General features: G+C 35.7%; 1 long non-coding RNA gene across 1 annotated transcript in view; it reads left to right on the top strand.

Moving 5' to 3' along the window:
• The window catches only part of LOC137637265 (uncharacterized), a 42,033-nt gene that overhangs the window by 133 nt on the left and 19,840 nt on the right, over nt 1–22,060 (top strand). Inside the window, exons 2-7 of the long non-coding RNA XR_011043506.1 lie at nt 1,731–1,923; nt 3,768–3,855; nt 8,555–8,675; nt 12,357–12,492; nt 16,579–16,714; nt 19,421–19,556. This is a non-coding gene — a long non-coding RNA (uncharacterized lncRNA). The remainder of the gene's footprint in view (nt 1–1,730; nt 1,924–3,767; nt 3,856–8,554; nt 8,676–12,356; nt 12,493–16,578; nt 16,715–19,420; nt 19,557–22,060) is intronic.

Here is a 22,060-nt window from a genome sequence, read left to right as displayed (position 1 = left end):
AAGGATTTACTTGTTTGATATATAGGATTTTTCGTTTCGCAAATATACGGTATTGACTTATTTTAGCTAGACTCCTAGAGTGGCATATTTTGTCCCACTTGGCTGGAATAAACGAAGTATATTTGTATTTAGCTGGAATAGATTATAATTGCATATATTCTTAGTCTATACATTAGTTGAATTATAATAATTTTCTGGATGACGTATGAAATCAACTTTATTTTTTCCTTTGCTCCACAACAGTTAGGCTGTGGTCATCATTTTACTTGTAAAGATAAAGTTCATTAGATTCAGAAAAGGCTCGGATATTAAGAGTTTTATATGCTTAATTAATCCCTCCTATGGATCCCAGACTGTCTATCGAAGGAAGCCTAATGTACGTTGGTTTGGAACTACCCATTTCCTGTGACAAGTCAGGGACAGTATAGTTAATGACCCTCCTGAGACAGGCTTGGCAAGACACAACTCTCTCTCTCTCTCTCTCTCTCTCTCTCTCTCTCTCTCTCTCTCTCTCTCTCTCTCTCTCTCTCTCTCCGAGACACAGCCCTTGTTAGAAGTTTTGGAACAATATGTATTTATATTAGGTTAGGAAGTAGCTCGGTAATTTCGTGTCAAAAACAGAATTTTGGACCCTTTGCATATTAGCGGCCAGTTCCTCCCGTGTATAAGAAAATGGACACCAGTTAACCTAACCCCCCCTAACCTAACCTAACCTACAAGCCATGTCTTTACTTGCCTAATGGGGGCTAACATCCCTCTGCGATTGCCCTTACACTGCCGTATTCTAAGAAAGTCATCGTACATACAGGTGGCCGCTATCATTGTGATTTTAAGATGATAAAACTGTGTTCAGTAGTTTATTTTCACATTTTGTAGTAGCTACTACAATGTTACAATTGCCCACTCTTAAATGTTTACTGTACTATGGTTACAAGTCCTTCAAATGCAGTTCTAGATTGTTTTAAGTGACTCAGAAAACATGTTAGAATTGCAAAATGTACTAGTTGTGAAGCTTATAGTCGGAAAGTTTTCTATTGTTTTCAGTTGATATTCATCACAAGAATGATTTAATATACATTACAATACTATTTAGGTATATAAACACTACAACGCAGGGAGTTAAATGGCTGATAATTCTTTCAATATCTACTGGAATAGCTTTTTGCAAGTTACACCCACTTTTGTATATTAACCCTTTTACCCCCAAAGGACGTATCGGTACGTTTCACAAAACTCATCCCTATACCACCATGGACGTACCGGTACGTCCTTGCAAAAAAACTGCTATTTACATTTTTTTTTGCATATTTTTGATAATATTTTGAGAAACTTCAAGCATTTTCCAAGAGAATGAGACCAACCTGACCTCTCTATGACGAAAATTAAGGCCGTTAGAGCAATTTAAAAAAAAATATATATATATACTGCAAAATGTGCTTGAAAAAGAATAACTCCTGGGGGTTAAGGGTTGGAAAGTTCCAAATAGCCCGGGGGTAAAAGAGTTAAGCGGATAACATTTATTTGAATTCCTTGAATACGCTATAATAAAAAATCTTATGCTGTTGATTAAAATAACCTTTTAAACTAGTATACCCAGCACTCTTAGAATGTATGTTTTAAACTTAATAGTACTTCTGTAAGGTGCTTTTGATGTCTTGCTTATTTGGTCAATTAGCCTATGTTATTGCTTATACCATTGCTATTCCTTAAATACTTTTCTTTTTTTACAGGAGAGGCAAGATGTAATCAACGCCGCAGCCAGAATCTTGCTGGCTAACAAGCCTGGCCACGCGTGTGACCTGGGTCGCACCTGGGCGAGTAGCCTTACGCCCTGGGGCGCCCCTGAGAGGCAGCGGAGAGAGGGGCAACTACGCAAAATTCTTGGTTGAGAGATCCCAGACTCTCATAAGAAAATAGTTTGAGGTAAGTACTGTTAGGTAAAATACAAATTACTTAAAATTTGTGATATAAGTGTTTGTTACATCCCTGTAAAAGTGAATAGGGCAATGGTTAGGTTAAGTCTGAAAGCCTTTTGTCTATTTTCTTCCCATTGTCCAAAATAATATCCATTGTAAAGAGCTCAAGGTTTTTATTGTTAGGAAAAATACAAATGGTTTCCAAATTTTTTATAGCTTATTTTGAAGGCCAAAACAGCTGTGATTAAATGTATGTCCCTGTTGGTGTGATGATTGCCATCTTTTCTACATCCTATTTTGCATCCGGGACTTGGTAATACTGTACTGTACCCTTTTAGGAGATTGACATTCAAGGATATTCTTGCCGTTTGAGCTGGTAAGTTATATCAGCAACTTCAGATACAGGGTACCTGTCTGTTACTGTTTGAACATTAAGTCACCGCAGGGATGCCTTGTGCTGTCTCCTTTACAGACCCTGTGGAGGGGAGATGCCCAGTGGCTGATAGCTTTCTGGCAGATTTCTGGCTGCTCCATGCCCTTGAATAATTGCCCTTCTGGCTAGTTTGTCTGGACCCAGCCATCTGAAGCCTGCTTCAACTGGGGGTCCTTCTGTAACAATATGACTTGGTGTGGGTTTTGATAGAGCCGTGGGTTCCTGCTGGCGGTTGTCCTTGAATACTTTGGGAAAATCCTGAAGGAGCTAAGATATTTGTGGTTCCTGCAGGGAGCTTTTTGCTGCCCTTGGAGGGATGGGGGCTACAGGGGTATTTCTCTGAACGAGTTGCTGCCTCGACACATCTACCGTACCAGCATGTCTTTTATTATCAGAAAATCTGTTGAGTAATGCGAAGATGAGTTCACTACTGATGAAGTGTCCTCATGCAGTGATGAATTTCCAGCTGTATGTTTTACCCTGGAACTCTACCATATTTCTGGTTCCATTTGTCTTTATTGAGGCGCCATGTTTTGGTAGACATATGTAGGGTGTTGGGCTCGGTTCAGTCAATGGTTTAGGTTGGCTGGAACAAATGATTTGCCTTTGCCCATATCAACTAGGAATTCCGTCTTGTACATCTCATCAATGCTGTACTAAAATGTAATGTCTTTTTCCATTTGCTGAAAGAAAGGCAATGGAAAGCAGACTTGTTTGTAAGATTTTCCGTGATCAATTTATTCTGAAGACGTGTTTTAATTCTTTTATTCTACCTTGTTTTGAGTATTGTTCTCCTGTCTGGTCTTTACCTGCTGATTCCCTTCTTAATTTGTCGGACAGGAATTTACGGTCTATTAGATTTCTTATTCCTGATCTAGATATTAATCTCTAGTACCGTCATTCAATTAGTATTTACTTATTTATTTCAAAACCTTGGTCTTCAACTGTCATGGATAGAGTTCTCTTGCTTGAGGGTACACTCGGGCACACTATTTTATTTTGATTCTTTTGGTTTTTTTGAAGGGTTTTTAGTGTATATGTGAAATTTATTTTAATATTGCCACTGTTTTTAAGATATTTACTTTTAATTATAGTTTATTTATTTCCTTATTTCCTTTCCTAACTGGGCTATTTTTCCATGTTTACCTTCCAGTTTCTTTCTACCTAAGCTGTCTAGCTTTTTTGACTTGACCTGTCTCCTCTTTTCAGTTCTTCGGATACTGGTCCTTTGACCATACATTTATAGTAGCCACATGAAACTAAATAGACAATTCTAATTTTTTCTGAGTATTTAGATATTCTGTTTTGCCTAAGATCAATTTTAAATGTTGAAATTAATATTTGTTCATTTATTTTTAATTATGCAAATTTATATTTCCTTAGATGATGAATTAATAGAAATATCTTTTTCATTCCAGATGAAAACATAAGAGACAGAAAAAGAGGAACTGGAAGAATATGTCTGACTCCTTTGTTACTCATTGGACTTGTATTCAGATACTAAAGGTAAGAATGACTTGAATTTCAAAGTATCTTAGAATAGTTAATGTGTAGGCTTAAGTTTCTTTTATTTCTTGCTGTATATTTCTTCAAGTTACACCCACTTTTGTATATTAACCCTTTTACCCCTAAAGGACATACTGGTATGTTTCACAAAACTCATTCCTTTACCCCCATGGACGTACTGGTACGTCCTTGCAAAAACCTGCCATTTACATTTTTTATTTTGCAAATTTTGATAATTTTTTGAAAAACTTCAGGCATTTTCCAAGAGAATGAGACCAACCTGACCTCTCTATGACAAAAATTAAGGCTGTTAGAGCAATTTAAAAAAAAGATATACAGTACTGCAAAATGTGCTTGAAAATAAAATAACCCCTGGGGGTCAAGGGTTGGAAAGTTCCAAATAGCCCTTAGTGTTATCAGGTGTATGAGTACAGAAGAGAATATGTAAAGAATATGCCAGACTATTCAGTGTGTGTGTAGGGAAAAGGGAAAATGAACCGTAACTAGAGAGAAGGATCCAAAGTAGTACTGTCTGGCCAGTCAAAAGACCCCATAACACTCTAGCGGTAGTATCTCAACGGGTGGCTGGTGCCCTTGATGTGCTGTTTCTTGCTAGGGTTGATGATCATGGTGTTGCCAACGTAAACAATGTAACAGGGTAATTCTCTGAGGTGGTTGCCCATAAGGCGTTGAAAGGTGGCATCTTATTTTGAAGGCCAAAACAGCCATGATTAAAAGTATGTCCCTGTTGGGGTGATGATTGCCATCTTTTCTACATCCTATTTTGCATCCGGGACTTGGTAATATTATACAGTACCCTTTTAGGAGATTGATATTCAAGAATATTCTTGCTGTTTGAGCTGGTAAGTTATGTCAGTAACCTCAGATACAGGGTACCTGTCTGTTACTGTTTGAGCGTTGAGTCACCGCAGGAATGCCTTGTTCTGTCTCCTTTACAGACCCTGTGGAGGGGAGATGCCCAGTGGCTGATAGCTTTCTGGCAGATTCCTGGCTGCTTCATGCCCTTCAATAAATACCAGGATTGGAAATGTTTTTATTACATTATTTCTTGATCTTATTACAGTATAAAAACTCTTGATACATCACATCATCTGACATTCATTTCAGTTGGATTTGTGTTCGTATCTGAATAGTTGTAAGTTAAATGGTTGTAAGTTGTGGACCTTTTGTATACAAGTCTCATTCATTTCATTCATTCTTGTCCATTCATTGCAATATTTCACTCTATATTCTCTCTATGTTCGTTATTATTATTATTACTAGCAAAGCTACAACCTTGGTTGGAAAAGCATGATGCTATAAGCACAAGGTCCCCAACAGGAAAAATATCCCAGTGATGAAAGGAAATAAAGAAATAAACTATAGGAGAAGTAGTGAATGCAGAATATCAAATATCTTGATATCTAATATTTATATAGATCTCATTTGTAAACTATGAAGGAAGACTTATGTAAGCCTGATCAATATAAAAAACATTCACTGCAAATTGAACTGAGGTTTAGCCAACCCATTTGCTCTTGGATTATAAGGAATTGTTGACATGCTGGAGTATGCATTCTTGCAACATATTCTCAAATGATTTTCCCAAAAACTCTGCACCATTATAGGTAAACATTGTCATTGGGTTGTGCACAAACTGGCTTTTGATAATAGCCATGAACTGAATTGAACTTCATAAACACTTTCATCCTGTGCACACTATATATAAATACTGTACTAATACAATATACGTTTGAAACCTGTCTTTCACAGTCGCCTTCATTCACCTCTCTTTAATCAATACGCATCAAAAACTTCCATCCGAGTGTCACACAGGTACAATTAGACTATATTATATCATGGACTATGACCTGGTGTAAACGCACCCCTTTTTTGTAAGTCTTGACAATACTGCTTTGGAAAATGACATGGTCTCTGATAGATACGGTAGTAGTGTTTTCACTCAAAGCTGTTTTAAACTACCAGCCTTAACATCCCTAAATCATCTTTCTGACCAAGCGATTGTCTTTCTAATGACACACCATATACTATATACATTCTGCTACATACTTTTGTCTTTCCAGCAATGTAGTGTAGACATTCTACTTCACGATAATCTTTCTAACAACATACTATACACATTCTACTTCTTGATCGTCTTATCAACAACATTCTTTATACATTCTGCTTCTCATTTTTATTCAAATTATGACTCAACTTAATTTTCTCAACTTCTTATATTAGCATTTTCATTGTTAGAATTGACTGGACATTAAATGATCACCCGAAACATACCTTTCATCATGAACATTCACAAGTATTACAGTACTAGTCCTCCCTTACCTATCACCTTCCTGTATACTTCTCCTTCATCTTTTCCTTGGCACGTCCACAGTCACCTGTAACAGCCCTCTTTGGTCTTCCACATTTATCATTCAGTCCGATTCTAGCGCCATAAGCTTCGTTTTATAATCTACTTTAGACTCGTCTACATAAAACATATCTTGATTATTCCCTTTTATACCCAGATCCCTACTCCCCCAGCTTCTTACTTGCCATGCAATGATTGTGTCCTGTTTATTTCATAATCTGTATAGCATATGCTTAAGCTTCATATAACTAGTTTTCTTTTAAGATTCCTATTCTTTACTTGCAAGTACAGTAAGTGCTTATACACTCGCCCAGCCTTACTTCAATAATTTCTTATACTTGATGCAATATAATTATGTCTGTATTCAGAAATTTATGCCCCAATAATATATCATACTTAACATTCACTTCAGATCTTTGCCGACTGTACCATGCTGTATGTAGTACTTGGTATGCAGCTAGTTCCAATAGTCTTGCCTTTTCCATCTTAAGGTTCAATAATATTCAGGAAGTTTTATTCCAGCTGTAACCAGATTGTGGAATAATCTCCAGAAGTTCAAATTTGCAGGAAATATTTAATGTTTTTACTGATCGTAAGGTATTTCTCCATTCGTACTCTTACTGAGTAACATAGTTGAGGTTTATAACCTAATAGGCTTGTGTGTGTTATGCAATGGTTGTAGATGTTGATATTCAGGATAATGGGAACATTCTGAGGGTTCAAAGGATCTAGTTAATGGATAGCATTAGCTGAAGAAAGTATCTGGAAAATGCTGTACCATACAAAAGGATTCACTCTGGAAAGTATCCAGAAGGTAAATGTACTAAATTGTTAATCTCTGGCAATATTAAGCTAAAAGAATTAGGGTAGAGATGCAAATGTTTATAGGGGATATGTTTGCTCAATTCTCTCTAAAAGGGTAGTGAATGATCAGCTTAGCATTCACCTATTATATGGGTCCTTATCATCTTCTGTCGTGTTTTTGATAAAGTCAAAAGTAGTTACGAGTGCCTTCGCATCTTGGCAAAGGGTTTTCTGTACATTTTATGGTTATGATGCTCAGTTTCAAGGTCTTCTTTTAGGTAAATAGTGCATACGCTTTTCCAGTGTCATCAATCACTTAAAGTAACTCAAGTCAAGCTACCCTTCACCTCTAAACTTTCTTTTTTACCTATTAAGCCAGTAGCACCAGTATCCCTTCGACTTTGGGCTTGTTTGGCTTATATTGCAATCGCTGTAAACAGGATTGTATGATGTCATTATTAAGCATGGCCTTTGGATTTTCCTGCTGGGTCCATAAATGGTATTTGCCTAATAGTTTTATCATGATGCTGAACTCCAAGGTTAAAATGCTGAGAGGTTTAGCACATGTAAGCCGGTTAAGTATTGAAATAATTCATTCTATTTAGATTAGTTAGAGTTTGATTTTCCCGATACTAGGCAGGATGCCAAGTAATCTGTCTCTAATGTTAGGACTTGTGCAATTTCCCCAAGATTTCTTATACTTCAGAGGGGTTTAGAACATGAAAGCTTATTAAGTATTGAAATAATTCAATCTATTTAAACTAGTGTATGTTTGCTTCTGATTTTTCCATTTTCTAATTAATGCTAAATATTCTCTCTCTAATGTCACTTGCCTTGTACAATTTCTGCCAGATTTCATATAATTCTGTCATATGAAATGAAGAATGAATAAATCAAATTAATGATAAATAATTAAGGATGAAAAATGCTTGTTTTTTTTTGGTACAGAATTCTCTATCTATAACTAATGAATGTAGTACGGGTGTTTATTGAACATTTAAAAAAAAAGTTCTTTAATCATGCAAATGTATTTGTAGTGTTTTTTAAGTCTTGCATAGATTATTCTTCAATATACATAATCATTTCCTAAGCTTATTGATGCAAAGGGGCTCGGTTAGATTTCGCCAGTTGTATCTATTTTCAGCTTTTAAATCAATACTTCTTCATTCATTATCTCTTACTTCACGCTTCATAGTCTTTAGCCATGTAGGCCTGGGTCTTCCAACTGTACTAGTGCCTTGTGAAACCCAGCTGAACATTGGTGAACTAATCTCTCTTGGAGAATGCAAAGAGCATGCCCAAACCATTTCCATCTACCTCCAGTTTCTTTCTACCTAAGCTGTCTAACTTCTTTGACTTGAACTGTCTCCTCTTTTCAGTTCTTCGCATACTGGTCTTTTGACCATACCTTTATAGTAGCCACATGAAACTAAATGGACAATTCTAATTATTTTGGGGGTATTTAGACATCCTGTTTTGCCTAGGATCATTTATTTTTAATAATGCAAATTTACATTTCCTTAGATGGTGGATACAAGGAAGGGAAGTAAGAGATGACGATGGATTAAAAAATCAAGAAAATTTGTAGTTGGACTGGCATACAAAGACCTTTGTTCCCCTGTGGACAAATATTCAGATGTTAAAGGTAAGAATGACTTTAATTTAAAATATCATAGAATAGTTGATTTATAGGCTTAAGTTTCTTTTATTTCTGCTTTATATTTCTTAACTAATATATATAAAGTTCTCATATACACTCAGTTTTCCTTTCTGACAAACAAGGTGTTAACTACTGTACCGTAATTGTTCAGGGGCTACTCTCCTCTTGGTAAGGGTAGAAGAGACTTTAGCTTTGGTAAGCAGCTCTTCTAGTAGAAGGACACTCATTCACTGGTCTCGGGTAGTGCCATAGCCTCTGTACCCATGGTCTTCCACTGTCTTGGGTTAGAGATCTATTGTTAGAGGGTTCAATCGGGCAGGGCACACTATTTTATCTTATTTTCCTTCCTCTGGTTAAAGGTTTTATAATTCATATAAAGATTTATTCTAATGTTGGTACTGTTCTTAAAAGACTTTATTTCCCTACCTCACTGGGCTATTTTCCCTGTTGGAGCCCTTGGGCTTATAGCATCCTGCTTTTCTAACTAGTGTTGTAGCTTAGCAAGTAATAATAATAATAGTAATAATAATATAGTAATAATAATGATGATGATAATAATAATAAACATCACTTACAGTATTGTAATATACAGAAGATTTACAAATTGAACTTTCTCATTGTGTATGGCCAAAACTATCATCCACAGTCCTCCACATTCCAGTTGTGCCATTCATTGAAAAAGCTTTAACATTCACTTCTTCATCCATACATTCACACAGGATATAACATTCTACAGCAAATTACAAGGCTTCTAGCAAATCTTCTCTTTACATCCCTTTTCATATTAAAGTAGGAGTACGTTTCTTGTTACAATTTTCCGGGTCGTATATCATTGGTATCACTAATTTCCTCCACATCTTCCAATGATTACAATTCCTTCATTCTTCCGTGAAAAATTAGCATTACAAAGCCACTCACTCTGGATTCTTTTAGCCATCTTATGCTCTTTCATCAATAATTCATTTTCCACATCCATTCCTGTATCATTCTTTCTAAAAAAAAGATTGTGACATTTACTCATCTCTCAGAACAACAAAATCATGCACATCCTTTTTCATATCCCATATATTTAATTACGACTTCCTTCCCTCCCAAGTAACTATATGACCCTGTCCAGGTTCATGTATTTTCAAACAATACTTGCTCCTCTTTTTGGAACATCCGACTCCAAGCTACATCACGTATCGGACTAGCATTCACCAAGGAAATCTTCAAATATGTCTAGTCAATCCACATTAGAAATGAAGACAACTCGAACACACTAAATGTAATCCACTAATTTTTTTTCACTATCAGATTTATACGCAAGGTTACTATTCCAGAATGTACTCTTACCCCACTCTCATACAGCTATCAAAATCTTTCAAAAAAAGCATCACTGTTTGCATTGCTTTTAATTCTTCCAGATACTGTATTATTATTATTATTATTATTATTATTATTATTACTATCCAAGCTACAACCCTAGTTGGAAAAGCAAGATGCTATAAGCCCAGGGGCTCCAACAGGGAAAAATAGCCCAGTGAGGAAAGGAAATAGGGAAATAAATAAATGAAGAGAACAAATTAACAATATATTAATGTTCATGATTCTGAATTGTTTTTGTTTCGTAAATAGATCTCTTATTACTTTGATGCTCTGATTCATTCGTACTATGAATAGAACCATAGAAAGACCATCCTTAACCATTTCTTTTACACCTTACAAAACATAATCAAGTCTTGAATTGCTGCCACCTCTGCATTGCTTATCATCATCGGCCCTTTGGGCGAAAATAATAGGGTCAACGTTCTCCACCATTATCATCATCATTATTATTATTATTATTATTATTATTATTATTATTATTTCTAGCTAAGCTACAACCCTAGTTGAAAAAACAGGATGCTTCAAGCCCAAGGGCTTCAACGGTTAAAACTAGCCAGTGAGGAAAGGAAATAAATAAACTATGAAAAGAAGTAAAATAATTTAAATAGAATATTTTTAGAACATTAACAACATTAAAACAATAAAATGTTCTAAGCACAATAACATTATTAAAACAGATCTTACATATATAAACTATACTAAGAGATTTATGTCAGCCTGTTCAACATGAAAACATTTGCTTCGAGTTTGAACTTTTGAAGTCCCACCGATTCAACTATACCTGATTAGGAAGATCATTCCACAACTTGGTCGTAGCTGGAATAAAACTTGTAGAGTACTGTGTAGTATTGAGCCTCATGATGGAGAAGGGCTTACTATTAGAATAATATAGGTCATATGTATTTGCTTTGTCTTGAAAATTCTTCTTCTTCACCCAATCATGCACATGTAAATACTTTCATCTCACTTCCAGCATCCTTAGCACTCCATTCACTAACTGCATATGCCCTACAATTGATTTGTTCATTATCATATCCATATCAATAAAACTCTTCTTGGATATTCAAAGATCGTTGAAAGACAGCTGGTGTATTAGCTGGTCCCAAACAGGTTTTTAAATTGAATGTGCTTTTCAGCTGCTATAAATGTTATTGGTGTACTCTTCTTCTGAGATCATATGAAATCCAGCTTCATGAACACACTCTTCCCTAATGTACTAATTAGTACAGTACACAAAAGCACTCATGTACAACACACATTTGAAACCTCTTTTATTACGAGTATAGTCATCTCATAACCCTTTCTATTAGTTCTTTATTAAAGATACTCCTATAGGTATAGGCCATTAAAGTTATGATGCCAGGTAATTGACAATCAATTATTCTTTAATTTATTCATTCACTGCCCCTCAATCTCTTTCTTGTAACAGGCTGTGGAAAGTGACAGGATCTGATAGATAATGGTGTTTTTGTCCATAGCTGTTTTAAACTGGCAGTTTTAATGTTCATAAGTCCTCATCTCCCAGACTTAATAATCATCATTCCAACAACATACTCTATAGATTCTTTCATTTAGCTTAACTCAATTTAGTTTTCTCAATGTCTTGTATTTCCATTTGTTCCTATTACTGGTAAAATTCTTTATGCTTTATTGGGGTTATCTCGGATGCATTTCTGTTACTGCCAGATTGGAGAATGACCGTGGGCCTGGCAGCCTTGTGGTCGCACCATGAGCATCAGTGTGTTGATGCTAGCGGCTGTGTGCTCACAGCCATACAAGGCTGCTGGGTCCACAATAATTCTTCAATTATGTCGTAACAAATGTGCGTTGGAGCTAACCCCAAGAAATGATTCCGTATAGCTAGGAAAATAGAGATTATTTTTTAAATTTGTAGTTTTCATTGCTGAATTTGATAAACTGAATCATACCTTTCATCATATACGTTCGCAAACATTATATCACTCGTCACTCCTAACCTGTCACCTTCCTGTATACTGTACTTTTTCATGTTTTGCTTTGCGCATCCATATTCACTTATAAACCCTTTCTTTGGTCGGTCTTCCTCATGTATCATTCAGGCAAATTCATGGTCCTTATTATTATTATTATTATTATTGAAAATCCTATTTTGATAATCATATTTAATTAGAGAGTACTGTATTTAGACATCATTAATTGTCCAGCATTTAGTTTTACATACCAGGAGGAATTTTACCATTCAACACTATTTCATTTTTAATTATGCTGATTTAAATTTCCTTTCAAAATGAATAAAGATATCTATATTTTTAATTTCAGGTGAGATAGCCGGGTTGAAGCTCTCATTCGAGTCCCCAGTTGCGCTCCCACTGGGGAATGGCACAGTGGGCTAGTGTCTGGTTGGTGTATGCCCAGCCCAACCGAGATAGTGCAGAGCTTCATTGTTTCAACCAAGGTAAGAATGAATGAATTTATTAATCAGCTGATTGATAGATTTATGCAGTTGAAAGGCTAAGGCTATTATTGGAACATAAATTGGTACAGTCAGATTTTAAAAGGAGTGGTTTGAAACTATTATAATGTAAGAAAAATGTTAAAATCACAATTAAATGTCCTTGGAATGCAAAGGGTAATTTGTTTGGTGTTTTGTGTTCTGCTGTACTATGTATTTGAAAAGTTCAATGATTCCGGGACAAAACAAATGTTTTTGTTGGCATGTAAGCTGAAAAGAATGAATTACCGTAATGTTGGGCACTGCGTGTAGATAGATGATCAGGGATGTAGCTTAGCTAGTAATATGATAATAATAATAATAATTATATATATAGAACTTTTCTTGCAAACTCAGTCATCACAACAATCGTAGCATGTTGAAAGGCAGCTGGTGCATTAGCTAATCCAAAACAGGTTTCTAAAAAGAAAAGTGCCTTTCCGCTGTCATAAATGCAGTCATTGCTGTACTACTTCTTAAGGCCACTGTTCTTCCATAACTGCAGTGATCTTCATATTTAATACACCATGGTTCTACTCATTTTAGTGCTTTATCGTTTACTGTTTTTGGATCCATGTCCGAACAGGCAGGCCCTAGCGGGTAGCTACACGAAGCGTGATTCATTGTTGGGATTGGCGCAGGAGTTTTCAGCACCATTTGTGTAAACCCATCTTTGGAGGTTCTCCCCTGTCCAACCAGTTTTTGTACTTCCTCTATTCAGGGTGAACTGTTTCCTCCTGGTAAGCGAGAACCCACAGGGCAGGTCTTCACTAGATTCACTAGAGTGGGTGCCTGGGATCATTTGCTTGTTTATTATTATTATTATTGCTAGCCAAGCTACAACCCTAGTTGGAAAAGCAAGATGCTATAAGCCCAAGGGCTCCAGCAGGGAAAAATAGCCCAGTGAGGAAAGGAAATGAATAAATGATGAGAATAAATTAACAATATATCATTCTAAAAACAGTAACAACGTCAAAACAGATATGTCTTATATAAACTATTAACAATGTCAAAAACAGATATGTCATATATAAACAATAAAAAGACTCATGTCAGCCAGGTCAACATAAAAACATTTGCTCCAACTTTGAACTTTTGAAGTTCTATTGATTCAACTATACCTGATTAGGAAGATCATTCCACAACTTGGTAACAGCTGAAATAAAACTTTTAGAATACTGTGTAGTATTGAGCCTCATGATGGAGAAGGCCTGACTATTAGTATTATATAGGTCATATGTTTTTGCTTTGTCTTGAAAATTCTTCTTCTTCACCTAATCATGCACATGTAAATACTTTCTCCTCACTTCCAGCTTCCTTAGCACTCCATTCACTAACTGCATATGCCCTACAATTGATTTCTTTATTATCATATCCATATTAATAAAACTCTTCTTGGATATTCCCTCAACACAGCATTCATAGATCGTTGAAAAACAGCTGGTGCATTAGCTAGTCCAGAACAGGTTTTTAAATTGAATGTGCTTTTCAGCTGCGATAAATGTGATTGGTGTACTCTTCTTCCGAGGTCATATTAAATCCAGCTTCATGAACACACTCATCCCTAATGTACTAAATAGTACAGTACACAAAACGCACTCATGTACAACACACATTTGAAATCTCTTTTATTACGAGTATAGTCATCTCATAACCCTTTCTATTAATTCTTTATTAAACATACTTCTATAGGCATCAATGGTCATTAAATGTTATGATGCCAGGTAATTGACAATCATTCATTCATTTATTCATTCACTGCCCCTCAACCTCTTTCTTGTAACAGGCTGTGGAAAGTGACAGGGTCTGATAGATAATGGTGTTTTTGTCCATAGCTGTTTTAAACTGCCAGCTTTAATGTTCTTGAATCCTCATCTCCCAGACTTAATAATCATCATTCCAACAACATACTCTATAGATTCTTTTTTCATTTAGCTTAACTCAATTTAGTTTTCTCAATGTCTTGTATTTCCGTTTGTTCCTATTACTGGTAAAATTCTTTATGCTTTATTGGGGTTATCTCGGATGCATTTCTGTTACTACCAGATTGGAGAATGACCGTGGGCCTGGTAGCCTTGTGGTCGCACCATGAGCATCAGTGTGTTGATGCTAGCGGCTGTGTGCTCACAGCCATACAAGGCTGCCGGGCCCACTATAATTCTTCAATTACGTCGTAACAAATCTGCGTCAGAGTTAACCCCAAGAAATGACTCTGGGTTTATGTGAGCAGAAAAAAATGACTTAGGACAAACGACCGTGTTATAACAAAATATTTATTTGTAATACAGAAACTAACATCTGTAGATTTTAAATAATCTTGACAAATTTATTATATATAGTTGTCAGTTGATGCTAGTTCACTTGGAGTAGCGATTGCTTCTGGTAAAGCAAACCTAGAAGCATTGGCAGATGTACTCCTGTCCCAAGCTTTCCACTCCACCTTGAGCCAGACCTAAAAGATAGGTAAATCTTTAACCACCCAATTCAAATTGAAAACCTGAATTTGTATAGAATTGTTTAAATGGAAATATCAATATAATTTTTGACTACACTAAAATTGTTTACAATATATAAAGGTAAATCAAAAAGTTAAATTCACCTCCAAAGCTAATATCAATTCAATATTAAATTTTAAAATTGCAAATCAAAAGTCAACAATTTCAATATTTTGACCTAATTAACAAATGAAATATATGCGATGAGGGCATCACTTAAGAATATACGTTAAAAGGCCGAATTTCAATTAATAAGCAATTTAAGGTCGACAATTGATAATTTTAATTAGAGTAGCCTATAAACAAACCTAGTTTCAAGAGCGATTTTCAATTACTGAGTTCAAGGCTTTATTTATTTTTTGACTTGAGGATGATAAAAGTCACCAAAGAAATGCCACTACTATTGTGCCAATCAATACAATGACCCACCTTCTAATGATTTCATAGGATGAAAAAGAGCATGGGTATGATGATTCCATAGCCTTTGCTGTTGGTCGCCTCCACATTCATCAGACGAGGTGTAGAGTTAATTTAGTTCTTCATAGTTTTACACTCGGTTTTCGTAGCACTAAACACAATGAGTCCCATCGTTGTAGAGTAATTTAGAAAAAGTCCAGCACTACGACGACAAATAGAACCGGTAAAATGTCCCAAGGTAAGGTGAGGTGAAGGAGAGTAATCACTTCTTGACGGTTGGTGTTGGACTGGTTTTCCCTTCCAACAGTGACTTCGAAGTTACTTCGTAGAGTTGTTTGGCTCGGAATATTCAGAAAATTAGGTAGTTAGTAGTTATCTTTAACTCCTATTTACTTTGGTTTGCACAACGAAGGTTGAGGTCGGTTAATTAGCACAATTTTATTTACAGTGATTAGGAAAAATAAAGCCTCAAACATTAATTGAACAAACCAGAATTAAATTAGAATAAACAAATTGAAAGAAACAAATTCAAAGAAATTCTAAAGTAAACTACGGAGATAATTACCCATTCCAAGGAATGTTTCTCCAGGTAAGGTAATTACCGATCATAAAGAAAATTTCTCAATCACCCAAAATATCCATAAACTTAAAATATTTAGGAATATATATTTAGATATATATTTTTTATACATTATGTAGCTAGGAAAATAGAAATTATTTTTTATATTTGTAGTTTGCATTGCTGAATTTGATAAACTGAATCATACCTTTCATCATAAACGTTCACAAACATTATATTACTCGTCACTCCTAACCTATCACCTTCCTGTATACTGTACTTTATCATGCTTTGCTTGGCACATCCATATTCACGTATAAACCCTTTCTTTGGTCTTCCTCATGTATCATTCAGGCAAATTCATGTGCCTCCTTATTATTATTATTATTATTATTATTGAAAATCCTATTTGATAATCATATTTAATTAGAGAGTACTGTATTTAGACATCATTGATTGTCTAGGATTTAGTTTTACATACCAGGATGAATTTTACCATTCAACACTATTTCATTTTTAATTATGCTGATTTAAATTTCCTTTCAAAATGAATAAAGATATCTATATTTTTAATTTCAGGTGAGATAGCCGGGTTGAAGCTCTCATTCGAGTCCCCAGTTGCGCTCCCACTGGGGAATGGCACAGTGGGCTAGTGTCTGGTTGGTGTATGCCCAGCCCAACCGAGATAGTGCAGAGCTTCATTGTTTCAACCAAGGTAAGAATGAATGAATTTATTAATCAGCTGATCGATAGATTTATGCAGTTGAAAGGCTAAGGCTATTATTGGAACATAAATTGGTACAGTCAGATTTTAAAAGGAGTGGTTTGAAACTATTATAATGTAAGAAAAATGTTAAAATCACAATTAAATGTCCTTGGAATGCAAAGGGTAATTTGTTTGGTGTTTTGTGTTCTGCTGTACTATGTATTTGAAAAGTTCAATGATTCCGGGACAAAACAAATGTTTTTGTTGGCATGTAAGCTGAAAAGAATGAATTACCGTAATGTTGGGCACTGCGTGTAGATAGATGATCAGGGATGTAGCTTAGCTAGTAATATGATAATAATAATAATAATTATATATATAGAACTTTTCTTGCAAACTCAGTCATCACAACAATCGTAGCATGTTGAAAGGCAGCTGGTGCATTAGCTAATCCAAAACAGGTTTCTAAAAAGAAAAGTGCCTTTCCGCTGTCATAAATGCAGTCATTGCTGTACTACTTCTTAAGGCCACTGTTCTTCCATAACTGCAGTGATCTTCATATTTAATACACCATGGTTCTACTCATTTTAGTGCTTTATCGTTTACTGTTTTTGGATCCATGTCCGAACAGGCAGGCCCTAGCGGGTAGCTACACGAAGCGTGATTCATTGTTGGGATTGGCGCAGGAGTTTTCAGCACCATTTGTGTAAACCCATCTTTGGAGGTTCTCCCCTGTCCAACCAGTTTTTGTACTTCCTCTATTCAGGGTGAACTGTTTCCTCCTGGTAAGCGAGAACCCACAGGGCAGGTCTTCACTAGATTCACTAGAGTGGGTGCCTGGGATCATTTGCTTGTTTATTATTATTATTATTGCTAGCCAAGCTACAACCCTAGTTGGAAAAGCAAGATGCTATAAGCCCAAGGGCTCCAGCAGGGAAAAATAGCCCAGTGAGGAAAGGAAATGAATAAATGATGAGAATAAATTAACAATATATCATTCTAAAAACAGTAACAACGTCAAAACAGATATGTCTTATATAAACTATTAACAATGTCAAAAACAGATATGTCATATATAAACAATAAAAAGACTCATGTCAGCCAGGTCAACATAAAAACATTTGCTCCAACTTTGAACTTTTGAAGTTCTATTGATTCAACTATACCTGATTAGGAAGATCATTCCACAACTTGGTAACAGCTGAAATAAAACTTTTAGAATACTGTGTAGTATTGAGCCTCATGATGGAGAAGGCCTGACTATTAGTATTATATAGGTCATATGTTTTTGCTTTGTCTTGAAAATTCTTCTTCTTCACCTAATCATGCACATGTAAATACTTTCTCCTCACTTCCAGCTTCCTTAGCACTCCATTCACTAACTGCATATGCCCTACAATTGATTTCTTTATTATCATATCCATATCAATAAAACTCTTCTTGGATATTCCCTCAACACAGCATTCATAGATCGTTGAAAAACAGCTGGTGCATTAGCTAGTCCAGAACAGGTTTTTAAATTGAATGTGCTTTTCAGCTGCGATAAATGTGATTGGTGTACTCTTCTTCCGAGGTCATATTAAATCCAGCTTCATGAACACACTCATCCCTAATGTACTAAATAGTACAGTACACAAAACGCACTCATGTACAACACACATTTGAAATCTCTTTTATTACGAGTATAGTCATCTCATAACCCTTTCTATTAATTCTTTATTAAACATACTTCTATAGGCATCAATGGTCATTAAATGTTATGATGCCAGGTAATTGACAATCATTCATTCATTTATTCATTCACTGCCCCTCAACCTCTTTCTTGTAACAGGCTGTGGAAAGTGACAGGGTCTGATTGATAATGGTGTTTTTGTCCATAGCTGTTTTAAACTGCCAGCTTTAATGTTCTTGAATCCTCATCTCCCAGACTTAATAATCATCATTCCAACAACATACTCTATAGATTCTTTTTTCATTTAGCTTAACTCAATTTAGTTTTCTCAATGTCTTGTATTTCCGTTTGTTCCTATTACTGGTAAAATTCTTTATGCTTTATTGGGGTTATCTCGGATGCATTTCTGTTACTACCAGATTGGAGAATGACCGTGGGCCTGGTAGCCTTGTGGTCGCACCATGAGCATCAGTGTGTTGATGCTAGCGGCTGTGTGCTCACAGCCATACAAGGCTGCCGGGCCCACAATAATTCTTCAATTACGTCGTAACAAATCTGCGTCAGAGCTAACCCCAAGAAATGACTCTGGGTTTATGTAGCTAGGAAAATAGAAATTATTTTTTATATTTGTAGTTTGCATTGCTGAATTTGATAAACTGAATCATACCTTTCATCATAAACGTTCACAAACATTATATTACTCGTCACTCCTAACCTATCACCTTCCTGTATACTGTACTTTATCATGCTTTGCTTGGCACATCCATATTCACGTATAAACCCTTTCTTTGGTCTTCCTCATGTATCATTCAGGAAAATTCATGTGCCTCATTATTATTATTATTATTATTATTATTGAAAATCCTATTTGATAATCATATTTAATTAGAGAGTACTGTATTTAGACATCATTAATTGTCCAGCATTTAGTTTTACATACCAGGAGGAATTTTACCATTCAACACTACTGTATTTCATTTTTAATTATGCTGATTTAAATTTCTTTTCAAAATGAATAAAGATATCTATATTTTTAATTTCAGGTGAGATAGCCGGGTTGAAGCTCTCATTCGAGTCCCCAGTTGCGCTCCCACTGGGGAATGGCACAGTGGGCTAGTGTCCGGTTGGTGTATGCCCAGCCCAACCGAGATAGTGCAGAGCTTCATGGTTTCAACCAGGGTAAGAATGAATGAATTTATTAATCAGCTGATCGATAGATTTATGCAGTTGAAAGGCTAAGGCTATTATTGGAACATAAATTGGTACAGTCAGATTTTAAAAGGAGTGGTTTGAAACTATTATAATGTATGAAAAATATTAAAATCACAATTAAATGTCCTTGGAATGCAAAGGGTAATTTGTTTGGTGTTTTGTGTTCTGCTGTACTATGTATTTGAAAAGTTCAATGATTCCGGGACAAAACAAATGTTTTTGTTGGCATGTAAGCTGAAAAGAATGAATTACCGTAATGTTGGGCACTGCGTGTAGATAGATGATCAGGGATGTAGCTTAGCTAGTAATATGATAATAATAATAATAATTATATATATAGAACTTTTCTTGCAAACTCAGTCATCACAACAATCGTAGCATGTTGAAAGGCAGCTGGTGCATTAGCTAATCCAAAACAGGTTTCTAAAAAGAAAAGTGCCTTTCCGCTGTCATAAATGCAGTCATTGCTGTACTACTTCTTAAGGCCACTGTTCTTCCATAACTGCAGTGATCTTCATATTTAATACACCATGGTTCTACTCATTTTAGTGCTTTATCGTTTACTGTTTTTGGAACCATGTCCGAACAGGCAGGCCCTAGCGGGTAGCTACACGAAGCGTGATTCATTGTTGGGATTGGCGCAGGAGTTTTCAGCACCATTTGTGTAAACCCATCTTTGGAGGTTCTCCCCTGTCCAACCAGTTTTTGTACTTCCTCTATTCAGGGTGAACTGTTTCCTCCTGGTAAGCGAGAACCCACAGGGCAGGTCTTCACTAGATAGAGGGCATTGTTAGTGGGCAGACTGTCCTTCACTCTCCATTTATGCAGTCTGTATTTTGATAGTTCTGAGGTTGCTAGTTCTTTCGCGGTCATGAAACTCTTCCATGATTTCAGACGTCTTTGTTTCTCGATAGTTCTAGAGTGGGTGCCTGGGATCATGTGCTTGTTTATTATTATTATTGCTAGCCAAGCTACAACCCTAGTTGGAAAAGCAAGGGCTCTAGCAAGGAAAGATAGCCCAGTGAGGAAAGGAAATGCATAAATGATGAGAATAAATTAACAATATATCATTCTAAAAACAGCAACAACGTCAAAACAGATATGTCTTATATAAACTATTAACAACGTCAAAAACAGATATGTCATATATAAACTATAAAAAGACTCATGTCATCCTGGTCAACATAAAAACATTTGCTCCAACTTTGAACTTTTGAAGTTCTACTGATTCAATTACCCGATTAGGAAGATCATTCCACAACTTGGTAACAGCTGGAATAAAACTTCTAGAATACTGTGTAGTATTGAGCCTCATGATGGAGAAGGCCTGGCTATTAGAATTAACTGCTTGCCTTAGTACTGTACTGTCATTGTAGTGGTGTTAAGGCTCTGTGGACCAACGTCAAACATACTCGCCTATTTTCTACTTTATTCCACTAGCTTCTCATTTGCATGCTATCACGTACGTTCACATTTTCCTGTCAATATTAGATAACTTTAAACTGTCCTCGGTAGTAGTTTTATACCACATCTATAACAACCACTTTTTACACAAATAATTATAAAATAACTTTACATAACAACCTAACACAACAAAACTTATTAATATATGCTATTCTCAATCCAGCGAACAAGATACTAAATTCCATACGTTACTTACAGACATATTCTGATTCATTACATCAAAACATGAATATATCATGTATTAAAACACCTTCATACTGTATTATTCTTCAGATTTTTCAAAATAGGTTTCTTACATTTGCTATGAGATTGCATTGGTTAGATACTACCGCCAGAGAGCTATTGGGTCTTTTGACTGGCCAGACAGTACTATATTGGATCCCTCTCTCTGGTTACGGCTTATTTCCTCTCTGCCTACACATACACAGAATAGTCTGGCCTATTCTTAACACAATCTCCTCTTTCCTCAGACACTTGACAACACTGGAATTACCAAACAATTCTTCTTCTCTCAAGAGAATAACTACTGCAATTGTTCAGTGGTTACTTTCCTCTTGGTAAGGGTAGAAGAGACTCTTCAGCTATGGTAAGCAGCTCTTCTAGGAGAAGGACATTCCAAAATCAAACCATTGTTCTTTAGTTTTGGGTAGTGCCATTGCCTCTGTACAATGGTCTTCCACTGTCTTGGGTTAGAGTTCTCTTGCTTGAGGGTACACTCGGGCACACTGTTCTATCTAGTTTCTTTTCCTTTTATTTTGTTGAAGTTTTTATAGTTTATATAGGAAATATTTATTTCAATGTTGTTATTATTCTTAGAATATTTTATTTTCCTTGTTTCCTTTCCTGACTGGGTTATTTTCCCTGTTGGGGCCCCTGGGCTTATAGCATCGAGCTTTTCCAACTAGGGTTGTAGGTTAGCATTTAATAATAATGATAATAATAATAATAATTAGTTAAACAAGATGCTGTACAGTTGGCATCTACTTCATAGTCTACTCTTTACATCA

Source organism: Palaemon carinicauda, unplaced genomic scaffold, assembly GCF_036898095.1.
Source record: "Palaemon carinicauda isolate YSFRI2023 unplaced genomic scaffold, ASM3689809v2 scaffold610, whole genome shotgun sequence".
Taxonomy (NCBI): domain Eukaryota; kingdom Metazoa; phylum Arthropoda; class Malacostraca; order Decapoda; family Palaemonidae; genus Palaemon; species Palaemon carinicauda.
The sequence above is the reverse complement of the archived record's forward strand: the minus strand, read 5'-3'. Positions and strand labels throughout refer to the sequence as shown.